The following is an 18,059-nucleotide window of genomic DNA, read 5'->3' on the forward strand; positions in this document are numbered from 1 at the left end:
GGATGGTAAGGGAGGTGGTGTAGCTCTGTTATTTAAGGATGACATCCGGGCAACAGTAAGGGATGACATCGGTGCTATGGAGGATAAGGTTGAATCCATTTGGGTGGAAATCAGGAATAGTAAGGCGAAAAAGTCACTGATAGGAGTAATCTATAGGCCACCAAATAGTAACATTATGGTGGGGCAGGCAATCAACAAAGAAATGACAGATGCATGTAGAAATGGTACAGCAGTTATCATGGGGGATTTTAATCTACATGTTGATTGGTTTAACCAGGTCGGTCAAGGCAGCCTTGAGGAGGAGTTTATAGAATGTATCCGCGATAGTTTCCTAGAACAGTATGTAATGGAACCTACGAGGGAACAAGCGGTCCTAGATCTGGTCCTGTGTAATGAGACAGGATTGATTCAGGATCTCATAGTTAGGGATCCTCTCGGAAGGAGCGATCACAATATGGTGGAATTTAAACTACAGATGGAGGGTGAGAAGGTAAAATCAAACACTCGTGTTTTGTGCTTAAATAAAGGAGATTACAATGGGATGAGAGAAGAACTAGCTAAGGTAGACTGGGAGCAAAGACTTTATGGTGAAACAGTTGAGGAACAGTGGAGAACCTTCCAAGTGATTTTTCACAGTGCTCAGCAAAGGTTTATACCAACAAAAAGGAAGGACGGTAAAAAGAGGGAAAATCGACCGTGGATATCTAAGGAAATAAGGAAGAGTATCAAATTGAAGGAAAAAACATACAATGTAGCAAAGATCAGTGGGAGACTAGAGGACTGGGAAATCTTTAGGGGGCAACAGAAAGCTACTAAAAATGCTATAAAGAAGAGTAAGATAGATTATGAGAGTAAATTTGCTCAGAATATAAAAACAGATTTCTACAAATACATAAAACAAAAAAGAGTGGCTAAGGTAAATATTGGTCCTTTAGAAGATGAGAAGGGAGATTTAATAATGGGAGATGAGGAAATGGCTGAGGAACTGAACAGGTTTTTTGGGTCGGTCTTCACAGTGGAAGACACAAATAACATGCCAGTGACTGATGGAAATGAGACTATGACAGGTGAGGACTTTGAGAGGATTGTTATCACCAAGGAGGTAGTGATGGGCAAGCTAATGGGGCTAAAGGTAGACAGGTCTCCTGGACCTGATGGAATGCATCCCAGAGTGCTAAAAGAGATGGCTAGGGAAATTGCAAATGCACTAGTGATAATTTACCAAAATTCACTAGACTCTGGGGTGGTCCCGGCAGATTTGAAATTAGCAAATGTGACACCACTGTTTAAAAAAGGAGGTAGGCAGAAAGCGGGTAATTATAGGCCAGTGAGCTTAACTTCGGTAGTAGGGAAGATGCTGGAATCTATCATCAAGGAAGAAATAGCGAGGCATCTGGATGGAAATTGTCCCATTGGACGGACGCAGCATGGGTTCATAAAGGGCAGGTCGTGCCTAACTAATTTAGTGGAATGTTTTGAGGACATTAACAGTGCGGTAGATAACGGGGAGCCAATGCATGTGGTATATCTGGATTTCCAGAAAGCCTTTGACAAGGTGCCACACAAAAGGTTGTTGCATAAGATAAAGATGCATGGCATTAAGGGGAAAGTAGTAGCATGGGTAGAGGATTGGTTAATTAATAGAAAGCAAAGAGTGGGGATTAATAGGTGTTTCTCTGGTTGACAATCAGTAGCTAGTGGTGTCCCTCAGGGATCAGTGTTGGGCCCACAACTGTTCACAATTTACATAGATGATTTGGAGTTGGGGACCAAGGGCAATGTGTCCAAGTTTGCAGACGACACTAAGATAAGTGGTAAAGCAAAAAGTACAGAGGATACTGGAAGTCTGCAGAGGGATTTGGATAGGCTAAGTGAATGGGCTAGGGTCTGGCAGATGGAATACAATGTTGACAAATGTGAGGTTATCCATTTTGGTAGGAATAACAGCAAAAGGGATTATTATTTAAATGATAAAATATTAAAACATGCTGCTGTGCAGAGAGACCTGGGTGTGCTAGTGCATGAGTCGCAAAAAGTTGGTTTTCAGGTGAAACAGGTGATTAAGAAGGCAAATGGAATTTTGTCCTTCATTGCTAGAGGGATGGAGTTTAAGACTAGGGAGGTTCTGTTGCAATTGTATAAGGTGTTAGTGAGGCCACACCTGGAGTATTGTGTTCAGTTTTGGTCTCCTTACTTGAGAAAGGACGTACTGGCACTGGAGGGTGTGCAGAGGAGATTCATTAGGTTAATCCCAGAGCTGAAGGGATTGGATTACGAGGAGAGGATGAGTAGACTGGGACTGTACTCGTTGGAATTTAGAAGGATGAGGGGGGATCTTATAGAAACATATAAGATTATGAAGGGAATAGATAGGATAGATGCGGGCAGGTTGTTTCCACTGGCGGGTGAAAGCAGAACTAGGGGGCATAGCCTCAAAATAAGGGGAAGTAGATTTAGGACTGAGTTTAGGAGGAACTTCTTCACCCAAAGGGTTGTGAATCTATGGAATTCCTTGCCCAGTGAAGCAGTAGAGGCTCCTTCATTAAATGTTTTTAAGATAAAGATAGATAGTTTCTTGAAGAATAAAGGGATTAAGGGTTATGGTGTTCGGTCCGGAAAGTGGAGCTGAGTCCACAAAAGATCAGCCATGATCTCATTGAATGGTGGAGCAGGCTCGAGGGGCCAGATGGCCTACTCCTGCTCCTAGTTCTTATGTTCTTATGTAACAGCTATGGGGGGAGAAGGGGGAGGGGAGCTGGGGGGGGTTGGTCAAGGGGAAAGGGAGGGGAGAGGAATAGCCAGAGGAGAGGGAGTGAGATGGGGGTGGGGGGTATAATCCATACCACTACAAAGAAAAACAAAGTGTTTGCACTACACCCATGGTGCAGGTACGTACAAACAGTATTATTGTAATATTGGCCCTGCAAATTGTTGAATTTTCTTTTTTCTGTTTGATATTTGTCTCTCATATTGTACTTTGTAAATATCTGTTTCATCATCGGTGAAGATAAATGAGTCGAAGAGTTCGATGGCTTGATCACCCGCTGTTGAGAGGAGAAGCGCGATCTTTCTTGCATCAGACATACCCACGAGGTCTGAGGCTGCGATGTACAGCAGAAACATTTGCTTGAATGCCCGCCAGTTGGCACTGAGATTGCCGGAGGTCCTAAGCTGGTGAGGAGCCTGAATCTTCTCCATGGTGCCGGGATACATTTGCTGATCATCACGGAATGGACTGAGGTAAGCCACCTTAAATTAGTAGTCTCCTGGTATCATGCCATGTTCGGTACACTGGTCTAACACTGGCTGCAACTGGATGCAGCTTAGATCAGAAAGATACTCCAGACCTTGAAGTTAGCACAGTTCTCTGTGAATTCGACTCTCTGCTAACTTAAGTGTGGTTACTCTGTCTGACTGAAACAGACTAGCTCTTAGCCACGTGGTGGGGGCGTGAGATTGTAACAACAACCTTGACTGACTCTCTAGATGTTCATCAGTGGAAAGAGGAGGACTGTGAGTGTCTCGTGTCTTTTATAGTCAGATCCCACCCCTGAGTGTCCTGCCTGCTTATTGGTCATGTCCTGTTCTCTGTGTCCATTAGCTGCTTGTCTGTATATCATTATGTGTGTGTCTGCATATCATAACACTCCATAATCAAAAGTCAATGATTCTGGCATGAGGCACGACAATAATGATTTGGAATAGCTCAGCTAGACAATACAGCAAGACTCTCCTTGGTGGATAGAAGTTGCTCAACTATTTTTTCATCATAAGCAATAGTCTGCAGGTCGTTTTGAGTGCCTCATTGCATCTCTCATATTAACATCCCAACAGTGTAAAATGCTGAGTTCTGAGGAAGAGTCATATTGGACAAACTCTGTTTCTCTCTTTACTGATGTTCCTGATGGTGGGGCAAGGCATAATGGCTGCACCTGAGCTGGTAGCCAGGGGCACTGGGTCAGTCAGGGTCAGAGGATCAGAGGGATCTGAACCTGACCGCTGTTGAACTGTCTTGTTTGTCTTTTTCTGCACCTTCCGGCCAAGCGGGTGCTCCTTCACCTCCACGTCGGTAGCTGAGATGTCAGTGGGCGCCGGCATGGCTCCCCCCAACAGGGTTAGTTGCAAGGCCAGTGGAAGGAGATGGGGCGACAGCACCAGCTGCGGCTCCTTTGTTGGGTGCGGCAGCCTTAGAGATGGGGCAATTTTTTCCAATATGCCCCACCTTCTTTCAGGCGTGGCACCGCACGCCACCCACGGACCATAAGACGCGGTATGTTTCATCCCCGTAAGGGATATCAAAAGCCCCTTCTAGGACCTCCTCCCGGGCCAGGCAAACAAAGACCTGGCGCAGGAAGGAGAAAATATGTTTGAGGTTGGGGTCTCTGAGGTTGAGCGGGAGCGGTACTACCCCTGGACCGTACCTCCCCCAGTAGATGGAGGAAGAGGAGTTCTGTGGGAATAAAGGGCGGGACATGAGAGAATAACTCTTTAGGCAGTGGCCTCCAGTGGGTCCAACACCAGATAGATCCCACCCACCTTGAGCCCTTTTTCCAGGGCGAGGTGGACCGCCCACCCGGCTCTCAGAAAAAAGACAGCCTTGCCATACACCTTCGAGGCTGCGACTATGACCGAAGGGCCGACAACTTCGGCCATAGCATAGACACAGACCTCGATAAACATGGTGGGGTGGACATAACACCCCAGGTTTTTGTGTCATGAGACAAAACGGAGGGGAAATCATTAGCAGTTGCACTTGTATAAATAGAGCTGGCCAGTGTGGTATAGGCTAGAGAAGGAATCTGCTGCTGTGTACATATCATTGTAAATAAAGTTACTTTCTGCTTGATTCTACAAATTCATGCTGGATTCTTCATGGCCCTCACGCACACCCACTAGAAGGCGGGAAGGAATTACAAAAGTCATTTGGGAGAGTAAGCCCTGAATCTAACAGAGTGAGGACACTTTTCATATCATCAGTGTGAGCTCTATTGAAACTTAGCTCCTAGAGTTGGAAAGGCAATATTCAACCTACCGCAACACCAGTATTTTAAATTCAATCTCCTTCAATGAAACTCATTTTTGTTTCCTCATTATTTTCCCTCTTCTCAGTCCCAGGATCTGGTGATCTAAATAGAAAATGAGTACACGGAGACCTAAATAGAAAACCAATACTAGTATTAATTCAGACATCCATTTTAAGGCTTGATTCCAATTAAACAGCCCACATACTTTGACTCATGCTCATTAACAATCGGGTTTTGGTTTGTATAGTAAATGTTTTATTCATTTCTCTGTAATAACCAGAGTGATATACAAACAGAACTTACAGTAATGAGACACACATATCATGACTGTTATTGTGTTTATCCATGCAAACATTTATTAGTTTGCGGTAACACTTAATTCTCATCCCGCACGATCAGACCACCAACATAGACGGTGTATTAAAAAGAATTCTGACTGTTGTTGATCCAGTAGATCTTTGGGCTCTGCATCCAAAATAATGCCGTTCCTTTCATATCATACACAAAGATCACTTTCAGAAGCTGATGGTTAAGGTGCAAACAATCTCATTATCTAATACTCTAGGTTCCATGTGCTGCAAAATGTAGCATTGCTAGTAGGTGCACAGAGCTCGTTCCATGCCCTGCCATTGGTAAGAGCCTGAAACAGCAGTGTAGACATAATTGAGGTCTTACTTCTGGAAAAACATGGGGAAACTATTGTTTCTTTGGCTGCATTCCAAGAGAGCATTCAATCAAGCTGTTGCAAGGCCTAGAGCAAAAGATATTCCCTAGCACATACATTTGAAACTCTACTTGTGGCCCTGCATGTTTTTTGTTGAGTCAAGACAAAGCCTGGCTGGATTTGTGGATCTCCAGCTGAATTCCATTTAGCAACCAGTTAGAAATACTAAATTATTTAGTCCAATTTAGATTTTGGTTGTTAAAATCTCCCATCAAAGTTTGCGATGGAACAGCAAGAAACAAGTTCAGGTATCACGAGAATCTAAGCTTGGCTAATTCACTGGAGTCTTGAAGCATTGTTTAGGCACTTTTCCAAAATGCAAGATAGAAAATCAATGGATGAGTCACTGGAATCCACTTCATATTACCTCCTAGTGGTTGGCTCAAGAGATATATCAGCTATCTTACAGCATCCTACCTCCAAACAAATTATTTGCCTGTCTTCTCCCCTCTATATGTCATGAATGGAACATGAAACAGGGACAGGAGCAGAGAAGGAAAATACATTTTAAAATGGGATGAACAGAACTCCCACTGCCTGGTTCTTCCGTTAGTTGGGCTGCAGAACAGGTGATTTGTATTCGACTGTCTAAATAGCTGATATGATCTCCTGTTGCTTCTGCCAGTTACAAAAAAAAAAATCAGTACATGCCTCGGGCGGGTAATTTAACACTTCCCTGTGTATAATCTCAATAGGGTCAGCCCTAAATATGAACCCTGGGGAATTGTCCTGAGTGCAGGCTGTTGTGGTCTACATTGAATCCAAATCTGTGTGAGGCTGCAAGTCTAAACAAAGTATAAATGAAAGATAGCTACCCTCACTAGACATAGTTATCTTTCTCAGCTTCCCCAAAGGCAATCAGAGCAGGGGGGGAAGTATGGATGCAATGATACCCCCTACCAATGATTTGAAATTATACTCAACATGCCTCATCTGAAGGAAAACTCTTTCCATTTAAGAGCGGCATGCCTACCTTTTGAAGAAGTAAGAAACAGGAAAACAATTATGAAATGTTTAACCAATAATATATATTGAACAAATTCCAAATACTTTATTATAAATATTTCACAAATGCTAATTAACTTCAACAGAATTGAATCCAGGTCATTGTACTCTGAGACATGGAAAACAATGCTATCCTGGTTCTGTGTACTGGTGTGGAAGCCCTTCGACTAAATTTAATTTTGAATACTTACCTTAGGTTTAGAAAGTATTATAAATTATCAAGAAAGCTAATTAAATGTTTTGATGAGCAATATTAATATTATGGGAACACCATGATTTCCACAAGAGAGAATGTGAATCTCCTGTACTTGCATTCATTTGAAATTGAATTAAGTCCTGTAGGATATTATGCATAATATTGTCTTCTACATAGAAACAACATAAAGTAGGAAAACAAAACTAGGAAATGTATTAATTTTTAAATATGGTTAAATAATATCTTATTTTTCCTTTGGTTGGAAAGTTGGAAAACAAATCTAATTACCTATTTTGTCATATTTTACTTGAGAATGTCGACTGTACACATTCACTCAGTTCAATAAACCAGACTGTCCATGCAAAGTATTTCCCTGCACATGTTCATTCCCCACTGACTGGGTCCCACATGCATATCCAAACTAACAAGTGCACAATTTACAGAAGCTTTTCACTGAAAATGCAGACTAATTAAAAGACAAAGAGCCCCAGACTCCTAACTTCTTCTCTCTTTCCAGCTGTTCTCTCTTCACTTGGCTGCACTCTCTGCATTTAATTTAGGAAGCTTCTCTAAACCAACTCCGATGCACCGCCGGATCCTGAAAATCACATGCGATTCTTTCCATACGCCACCGGAGGCACTTTTTTTTATAGAAAGGGAAATAATGATATGTGCAACTCATTTTGAGGACTTTTCAGCCCTTGTTTATAATTATGAGCTACATAGACTCTAATATCTGCCCAAATCCCACTTGAATTGTTGCTGTGAACTTGCCTAACTGCAACCCAATTTAGAATCTGAACCAATCGAAAGTCGAATCCAATTTCTAGATTCACTGCCACATTTATCCCACGCCACATATTTTGAGTGCTGCACCTAATCCACTCAACCTAAGGGCAATTATTTTATCCGACAAATGTGCCTACTAAGGACTGGGATGGGGGTGTTGGGGGGGGGGGGGGGTGGCAGCATGGGGAAATGTGCATTACTTACATGTACATTACTTACATGTTCATACAACATCTAGCACACGTTGCGCCCGGCGAGGATCCATGCAGACTGATTAGATCGCAGGAACCACGTCATACACCAATCGGTTTCTGACCTAACCGGCCTGCTCCCGCTGCTGACATCAGATCCATTGTGTGGCGAGAAACCAATAATCACCAATTAAGACCAATCTCCATCCCATGAACGGGGAGGACCCCCTATCGAACGGCCTACCGTGATCTCACCACCTCCCCAGCGAGCGATCACATGGGTGCCGTTTAGTACATCTTTATAAAAATGTGAAGCTGGCGGAGTAGGGGAACCGAGGAGGTGAGTAGCCATCTTGAAATCAGGCAGTCAGTCCAGGGGCACTGAAATCGCTCCCCCAGTGCATGGGGGTAAGCGGGGGAGTCTCTGGGTGGGAATGAGCTCGGTCAGGAATGCGGGGCACCATCCAGCGACCACATTCCCGGCATGCCAACACCCCCAGATAGTGTATATGCATAATTGAGGCAGCTCCAGCTGCTCCCTGTCCGTCCCACTGATCACGCCCAGGACACGCCCACGTCCGTGGTTATATGGTGATTGTCACTTTAACTCCCATTGGCTATGGCGGCTTCTGGCCGCGGCACCTGAATGCCATTGCTAATGGGGAATTTCCAATTCTAGTAAAGCGAGCACCTCACACCTCCAAAGTGGATCCCCATGGGTACACATGCCATGTCGCAGGTGGTTGTTACTGCCTAGCATCCCAATCAGACTGGGAAACCTGGAAACTTTGTTTCAATATTGGAGGCATCAGTACCACAGAGGCAGCAGCCAACATTCCAAAACCCAGGAGTTGGGCCACTGCCCTAGTGACAGCCCCGCGACCAGAGGGTGGGTGTGTGGACCGGAGAGGGAAACAGCACCTGGTACAAGTAATGTTCCGAGCTGGTGTCTGGGGTCGGGCACCCAAGGGACCCCGCTGTGGCTGGAGGTGCATGTGCAGGGTGGGTTGGATGGCACCCTGAGGATTGGCAGGAGATGTAAGGATTGGCAGGAGATGTGGGGGGACGCCTGGGAGCTCCAAGAATCCTTGGGTAGAAGCCATAGCTGATTATCATTCTCTCACCCTCTCCAATTCCTTTCAGATATCACATAATGGATGTTACCGTGGACTCCGTGGAAGCTGCCATCGCGGTGTTGGCGGCAGGCAAGGCGGCCAATTGCCAGAGAAGGCGGTGGCAGCGGGTGAAGGAGGAGGATACCTGGTCCTGGTGGCCGTCAAGGTCATCGCAGCCCTGAACCTCTACGCCTCGGGACCATTCCAGGGCTCGAGCGGGGACTTGCATGACGTATCCCAACCTACAGTCCACAATCTGTGAAGTTATGGATGCCCTGTTTGCCGGGCAGCCAACTACATAAACTTTGACCTGGACCAAGCACAACAAGGTGTCCTGGCAGCAGGATTCTTTGCCATCACCGAGATGCTCCAGGGCTAGGGAGTAATAGATGGTATGCATGTTGCCTTGCGCATGACAGCCGATCCAGAGTGACGTTCATCAACGGGAATGGGTTCCACTCCCTGAATGGCCACCTTGTGTGCGGCCACCACGCCTTCTTTATCATCTGTTGCACCTGCATGCTTACCTTTAGCGGCTGATGCACAAGGACACATAGGTCCCGCTGCACACTCCCCTCTTGCAATTTACAGCTATTCAGGTAGTAATCTGCCTTCTTATTTTGCTTTCAAAGGGTCCGGCATGCCCGGAGGACCAGGGAAGCCCTCATCCTCGCCTGCTTTACATAGTAGGACGTGACTTCATCCGCCATCTCTCCCCATCTTCCCTTCCCACCCACCATCCACCCACCACATGCCCCTCCCCTGAAACCGGTCCCCCTCTTGGCCGCGCCCCTAGCAATTCACCCATCCAACTACAACCCCCCCCCCCCCTCCCCCCCCCCCACCCCCCAAACTCCCTTTTCCACCCTCCCAGTTCCCGTAGCAGGGAGCCCGGGGGCTGGGGCCGGGGTAGCCCTCACTTCCACCCTATCCCCGTAACCCAATAAACCCTCCTAACCTTTTGTTGGACACTAAGGGCAATTTAGCATGGACAATCCACCTAACCTGCACGTCTTTGGACTGTGGGAGGAAACCAAAGCACCAGGTGGAAACCCCCGCAGACACGGGGAGAAGGTGCAATCTCCGCACAGACAGTGTCCCAGTGGGGAATCGAACCCGGGACCCTGGCGCTGTGAAGCCACAGTGCTAGCCACTGGTGCTACCGTGCTGCCCAGATCGTTGAGCTTCTTGCAGCACTGGGAGACGGTCCTCCTTGTCACACTCGCAGAGCTGACGTCCCCTGCCATTGCCTCCCAGGGGGGACAGGCAGCCTGTGGCTGACCCTCCCACTCCCTCGGGGGAATAGGGTATCCCATCTTGACTCCACTGTGTCCATTAGACTGGCCAGGTCGGCATCTCCGAATTATGGAGCTGGTCTGCACGGTGGCATGGCTGTGTGCTGTCTGGGGTTTGCTCTGCCGGATCGGTTTAAGTGCTGCTCCCCCTCGTTAGCGGAGAGCTGCCGAGCACGGTCCCGGCGAATCAGCCGGCTGGACATTCATTTGCCTGCATGACACCCATGGGGCTGCATTAAGTGGCCTAATTAACCAGCGACGGCCTCACCAGGTTGGCTGTCAGGAAACTCCCGGCATTTCCTGCTGACTACCACTTAGGGCACAATCTACTGGACATGCTGCGCCCGAAAAGCAGTACATTGTCATGCAACACGGCTCACCACGCCTCATGAGATCCAATGCGACCTCATGAGACGTTGTGATGTGAAGCCTGCCCATGGTGGGTGGTGGTTTGGGTGCGCGAGGGATTCCGGCGGGCGTCAGGTCCCGTAGGGAGACCGTTTCTTGCCGGCCGTCAGGGAACGCCACGTAGGCGTACTGGGGGTTAGCGTGCAGCAGGTGGACCCTCTCGACCAACGGGCCTGACTTGTGCGCCCGCACGTGTTTTCGGAACAGGATGGGTCCGGGTGTTGCTAGCCAAGTCGGGAGCGAGGTCCCAGAGGAGGATTTCCTGGGGAAAACAAGGAGACGTTCGTGCGGTGTCTGGTTGGTAGTTGTACAGAGCAGTGACCGGATGGCATGAAGGGCCTCCGCGAGGACTTCTTGCCAGCGGGAGACTGGGAGGGCCCTGGACCATAGGGCTCGTAGGACGGTCTTCCAGACCGTTCCGTTCTCCCTCTCTACCTGCCCATTTCCCCTGGGGTTGTAACTGGTCAGTCCTGCTTGAGGCGATACCCCCGTTGAGCGGGAATTGATGCAGTTCGTCACTCATAAAGGAGGACCCCCTATCACTGTGTATGTACGTGGGGAAACCGAACAGTGTCAAGATACCCTGGAGGGCCTTGATGACGGTGGTGGCGGTCATGTCGGGGCAGGGGATGGCGAAGGGGAACCGGGAGTACTCGTCAATCACGTTCAGGAAATACGTGTTGCGGTCGGTGGAGGGGATGTTGCTAACTTTTGGTTGGTTCACTTGGCTCTGTTTTATAACCTTTGCTCTCGAGTCGCCAGGTATCTTTATGATACCGCCACAAGGTTCATGTTCGAGTAATGACCAATAACTCAATACACCGATTAGTAAGATTTAAATCAAAGCACATTTGTTATACACAGTAATCGCTACTCATGCATAAATTCTACGTCTAAGCTACTTCTACGACTAACAGGCCTGCACTTAATTTGGAACTGGCCCACCAGGTCAGGGGAACAAATGGCCTTTCGTTCGGGTTCTGAGTCTGCGGGATTCGAAGTTGGTACGGATTGATAGCTAGGAGCGCCTATCTCGTAGCGAGCGTTGACTTAAGACTTACGATTTCTCGGCGGCCGCTGGACTGGTCACGGTCAATGTTGGTTCGCGTTGCTGAGTGACCCGGTCAAGAAGAAGAGGAGGGCCGATTTCAACTTGGGGGCTTAACTTTATAGTCCCCAGGGGCTTCCCGCCTTTCGGGGCGGACCCTGTACCTGGTTCTAGGTGATTGGACTTTGTTCCAATCGCTTGGTTTGATTTCTCCAACACTGGAGCGGTTCCCTGATCGATGGGCGGTCTTGAGGTGTTCGTTAACCTCTTTTGTGTTGGCTCCTGCTGGCGCCGGGGAATCTAGCTTAGTTTTGTGTGTCCCAAATGTTGCTAATGTTCCCGGGGATTGCTCATTACGTATGTAGATGGCTGCTACATTCTTATGCTGATGGTCGCTGGTATCAATGCTGTCTGGGCTTTTGCAGAGTTAAATACACAGCAAACCGGCACCTGCTGGTTTCTGCCTGTGTTGGCTGAATTTCCCTTCAGCCTTTGCCGTTCGCCATTTTAAATCGGGACTTGGCCAACTCAGGTGCCTACAGGGAGGGGGCCTTTGAAGTCCATGCTGAGGCGTTCAAAGGGACAGGAAGCCTTTATCAGGTGCGCCCTCTCTGGCCGGTAGAAGTGCGGTTTGCACTCCGCACAGATTTGGCAGTCCCTGGTGGCTGTCCTGACCTCCTCGATGGAGTAGGGCAGGTTGCGGGTCTTAATAAAGTGGAGAAAGCGAGTGACCCCTGGGTGGCAGAGGTCCTCGTGGAGGGCTCGGAGGCGGTCCACTTGTGCGGTGGCACGTGCCGCAGAACAGGGCATCAGGAAGCTCGTTTAGCTTCCCGGGACGATACAAGATCTCGTAGTTGTAGGTGGAGAGTTCTATCCTCCACCACAAGATCTTGTCGTTTTTTATCTTGCCCCGCTGTGCATTATCAAACATGAACGCCACCAACCATTGGTCAGTGAGGAAAGTGAATCTCCTGCCGGCCAGGTAATGCCTCCAATGTCGCACAGCTTCTACTATGGCCTGTGCCTCTTTTTCGACCGAGGAATGGCGAATTTCGGAAGCATGGAGGGTACGGGAGAAGAAGGCCACAGGTCTGCCCGCTTGGTTGAGGGTGGCGACCAGAATTACGTCGGAATCGTCGCTCTCGACCTGGAAGGGGAGGGACTCGTCGATGGCATGCATCGTGGTCTTTGCAATGTCTGCTTTGATGCGGCTGAAGGCCTGACGGGCCTCCATCGACAGGAGAAAGGTTGTGGACTGGATTAGGGGACGGGCTTTGTCTGCGTAGTTAGGGACCCACTGGGCGTAATAACTGAAAAAGCCGAGGCAGCGCTTCAGGGCCTTGGAGCAGTGAGGGAGGGGGAACTCCATGAGGGGGCGCATGCGTTCAGGGTCGGGGCCTATAATTCCATTTCGCACTACGTAACCGAGAATGGCTAGACGGTCGGTGCTAAATACGCATTTATCCTTATTATACATTAAGTTAAGGATTTTAGCGGTCTGGAGAAATTTTTGGAGGTTAGTGTTGTGGTCCTGCTGGTCATGGCCGCAGATGGTGACGTTATCAAGATACGGAAACGTTGCACGCTAGCCGTACCGGTCAACCATTCGGTCCATCTCGCGTTGGAAGACCGAGACCCTGTTAGTGACACCAAAAAGAACCCTTAAAAAATGACAGAGCCGCCCATCTGCTTCGAAGGCAGTTATTTGCGGTCACTAGTACGGAGGGGTAGTTGATGGTAGGCGCACTTGAGATCCACCGTGGAGAAGACCTTATATTGCACGATCCTGTTTACCAGGTCGGATATGCGGGGGAGAGGGTACGCGTCCAGCTGCATAAACCTGTTGATGGTCTGACTGTAGTCAATGACCATCCTATGTTTCTCCCCGGTCTTTACCACCACTACTTGAGCTCTCCAGGGACTGTTGCTAGCTTCAATGACCCCTTCCCTCAGTAGCCTTTGGACCTCTGACCTAATGAAGGTCCGGTCCTGGGCACTGTACCGTCTGCTCCTGGTGCCGATGGGTTTGCAATCCGGGGTGAGGTTCGCAAACAGGGAAGGCGGGTCAACCTTAAGGGTCGCGAGGCCGCAGACAGTAAGGGGGGGTATAGGGCCGCCGAATTTGAAGGTCAGGCTTTGCAAGTTACATTGAAAATCCAACCCCAGGAGTGTGGCCGCGCAGAGGTGCGGCAGGACATAAAGGCGGAAATTGTTGAATTTCCTGCCTTGGACCGTGAGGTTTGCTAGGCAGAACCCCTTTATCACCACTGAGTGTGACCCGGAGGCCAGGGAAATTCTTTGGTTTACGGGGTGGGTAACAAGTGAACAGCGCCTTACCGTGTCGGGGTGTAAAAAGCTCTCCGTGCTCCCAGAGTTGATCAGGCAGGACGTCTCGTGGCCGTTGATGAAGACCGTCGTCGTTGCCGTTGAGAGTGTCTGAAGTTGATTTTGGTCCAGAGTCACCGAGGCCTGATGAAGGAGTTGAGGGTTTTGATCGGGCAGCGTGTAGTCGGCCGTGCTGGGGTCCTGGGGCCCCATCCAAGATGGCGTCTCCCATGGGTCGCACATGGTGGTCAGAGTGGACAAAATGGCGGCGCCCATCCGTCCAGCGTGGTGTATGAGGAACAAGATGGCCGCGTCTGTGGGCTGCATACGGCCTTAGGATAGGGGGGTGAATGCTGGCCGCCTGGGGCCCGAAGAGAAGATTGCTGCGACGGTACCGAGTCGCCGCAGGAGACCGCGGCCACCGCTCGTGCCTGGCAGACCCCCACAAAATGGCCCTTCTTGCCACACCCTTTGCAGGTGGAGGTGCGGGCCGGGCAGCGCTGGCGGGGGTGCTTCACCTGCCCGCAGAAGAAACAGTGGGGCCCGACGGAGTTAGCGGGCCATCTTACAGCGCAGGCCTGCGGAGATATGGGGAAAGTCTGCGAGGCTGCCGCTGCGGGATGCCACGCTGCCCAGGGGGCCGCTGCGCGGTCGGGCACATAGGATTGCGTGTTTCTGGAGGCAACGTCCATGGACCCTGCCAGGGCCCGTGCCTCTCTAAGTCCCAGGGTGTCTTTTTCTAAGAGCCACTGGTGGATCTCTGAGGAGCTCATACCTGCTACGAAGGCATCCCGGATTAGGAGTTCCGTGTGCTCACTCCCCGAAACATGCAGGCAGCCACAGTTTCTGCCCAGCACCAGTAGCTCGCGGTAGAACTCCTCCAACGATTCCCCGGGGCTTTGCCGTCTTGTTGCAAGCAGGTGACGTGCGTAGACCTGATTTACAGGGCGGATATAATGTCCTTTTAATAGTTCAATCGCTGCATCGAAGTCCTGCACCTCCTCAATGAGGGTGTAGATCCCAGGGCTTACCCTTGAGTGCAGGAGATGCAGTTTCTGCTGCCCCGAGGGTGTGCCACCGGCCGTCTCGAGGTATCCTTTGAAGCACGCCAGCCAGTGCTTGAAAATCGTCGCCGAGTTCTCCGCGTGGGGGCTGAGTTGCAGACACTCCGGCTTGATTCGGAGATCCATCCTTTCAGCTTAAGTAGTAGTCTATTAAATTGATGCACGATCAATTACTATTAAAACGAGGTAGTAACATAACTGAAGGCTTTAATAGACTAGAACTGTTCCCCAGCAGCTTTGGTACAGAATGAGGGCTGCTGGGACGGCACCGGTTATATACCCCGCCTGTCAGGGCGGAGCTACATACAAAACAGCCAATGGTAAACTCCTAGGTTTAACCAATGGTCTTCAGCCTCTCGGGTACTGCAATACCTGATAATACCACAACTAGTAAACCTGGACCCTTCTTCAACATTAGGCCTGTGCTGAGGTGAGTGACTTTAGGCTGAGTAATGATGGTTGTGTTGTGATTGGTTTAAATGTCTCCATCGTAGGGAGGAGACAATAATCACCCGAAGCGGCTGATATTTATTACTGTCCAGAAATCTATTATGGAGAATGTATGAGGTTCTCAGATGAACAAAAATTGCACCTGGATAGTCAAGTCTCCTCACTCTGTGCCTGTTTTAACCCACGTGCACAGTGAGAACAGTGCAGGCAGGGGGTTAAGATATATGGTGTAGTTTTTGCCACATTCCTAATGAATTTTGTCATGCATATTTCATACTTGTTTGCATTTTAGTATGAGCAGGCCATTCACACCAGGGGAGCAGGGGTCAAACTTATATGGTAATACCATGTTCCAATTACATCATCAGAATGCACATACCATTTTAATCATGGGCCCAGCTACTCAAGTTTAAACTGTTGAAAGATGAGAATCCAGGTCGAGGTAAGTGTATTTTTTAAAGATTCTTCTGAACCAGGAGATATCTTGGCCTCCCTTATCCTGGCTTTCACTCCACACACAATTCATGTTGACCTTGCCAGAGGCTGTTTCCATGGGATTCCCATTGGCAACCTGATGCCTCATCAATTTTGACTCTCACCAACTGGTGATGTCACTCCCACTGGCCTTAGATAGGAGCCAGAGTCAGAGTGTGCAAATAAGGTGATGGAGTTTGAAATCTTCTGAACCTCACACTGCGGAAGTCAAATGATTCACTGCCTGATTGAACCATGGTTCTTACATCACTGAAAATCAGCTGTCTAATTTTCATTCAGAGAATCTGACAATTTTGGTTGTCAGGCAGCTGCTGAAGTTTGTGGAATCACATATGTGGCTTCCATCTGGCTGAAGGTGGAATGGAAGCCCCTACCTCATGGACGCAGCAAGCTCACGTTGAGAAACTAGTAGGCTCATTGCCATCAATGAAACCTGGACTGGGGGAATGCCTGAAATATCTGCTACCCCCAGAACCCTATACTACTGTTTCCAGCTGTCCATAGTGAACATGATGAAGATGTTAGCGTTACACCTACTTAACGTAGACTGACTGATGTTGCTGACATCCCCTAGCACAACCTCAATGGACCAAAAGGCAAAGTTGGGGGTATTAGTGACCTTAACTGCAATGGTTAATGCAGTGCCAGATGCAAGGGTGGGTTGCACGTTTTGTTGAAGGTGGTGACACTGGTCTGCAACAACTTCCTTGAAGAAGCACAACTTACTTCAGCAGGTATGCAGTTTGGAGTCTTTGGGTGCGATTCTCCGGAAGAAGTTCTAAGTGTGGTAGCGAACGGGATTGCCGCAAGCTTCCTGGTGCATGGCCCAGCGAGGCCAACAATGCTATTCAACTTTAATTGGGCCACTTAATGAGGCCTCATGGGTTCTCGCCGCAAAGGAAAGCTCGGGAGTTGATTCACCGGGAACGCACTCGCCTGCCCACCGCTAACAAGGTCGAGCAGCACTGGAGCTGTACTTGCTCAGCCAGCCCCAGCCAGCTTGCAATAATGGCACCAAGGAGACCAGCCCCAAGATTTGGGGATGCTAACCTGGGGAGGCTCCTGGACGCGGTGGAGGCCAGGAGGGATGGCCTACTCCCCCAAGGGTCTTGGAGGGTGAACCGTAGTGCAACCAGTGCCACCTGGGACTAGGTGGCAGCATCTCTGAGCTCGGGAAGTGTGACCAGGAGGACTGGCCTCCAGTGCCAAAAGAAGGTCAACAACCTACACCGGGCAGCACGAGTGAGTAGACACAAATGCCCCTCACCTCCCCAAGGGAGTATCCACCCCCCAACTCCCCATGTGACCACTACCCCCTTCCACCCCCCCCCCCCCCAACGCTCCCTCCACACCCCCCTTCCCACCACTGTGAACCACACATGTGGCTAATGAGGTCCCCTCTGCGACTCCTTAGGAAAAGCTCTCCCATAATTGTCAGAAGAGGGCCCAGACTGGCAGAGGGGTGCCGAACGTAAGAATCCTCACCTCCGAGGAGATGCCCTGGAGGTGACTGGGGTGGCCGAGGACAAGGCAGTCACCCATGTGGAGATTGGCGGACGCCGCAGAGGTGAGGAACCACTGGGCTCCACCTCGGGGACCTGTGAAACGTGAGTTGTTATTGCCTTACTGACTGACCCATCCCTCCCACTGACCACATGTTCATTCTCCCACAGGTCCTTCAGCTGGCCCATCCCGGGCGGCACCTCTCCAGCCTCCCAGGAGACCACCTCGGAGGAGAGCGCTGAGGATGCAACCGTTATAGTTGTGGCACAGCTGTCATCCCCACCCTCCACCAGCGCAGATACAAATACTTTGGTGGGAAATGTTAGTGGACAGGCTTCGGGGGCACAATCTGGTGAGCACCACACTGTTGTTGATGCACATCAAGTGGAAGCAGGAATCCCCCCGGCGAGACAGCAGTCGGAGGGCT

The sequence above is a fragment of the Scyliorhinus torazame genome, chromosome 10 (genome assembly GCF_047496885.1).
Source record: "Scyliorhinus torazame isolate Kashiwa2021f chromosome 10, sScyTor2.1, whole genome shotgun sequence".
Classification (NCBI taxonomy): Eukaryota; Metazoa; Chordata; class Chondrichthyes; order Carcharhiniformes; family Scyliorhinidae; genus Scyliorhinus; species Scyliorhinus torazame.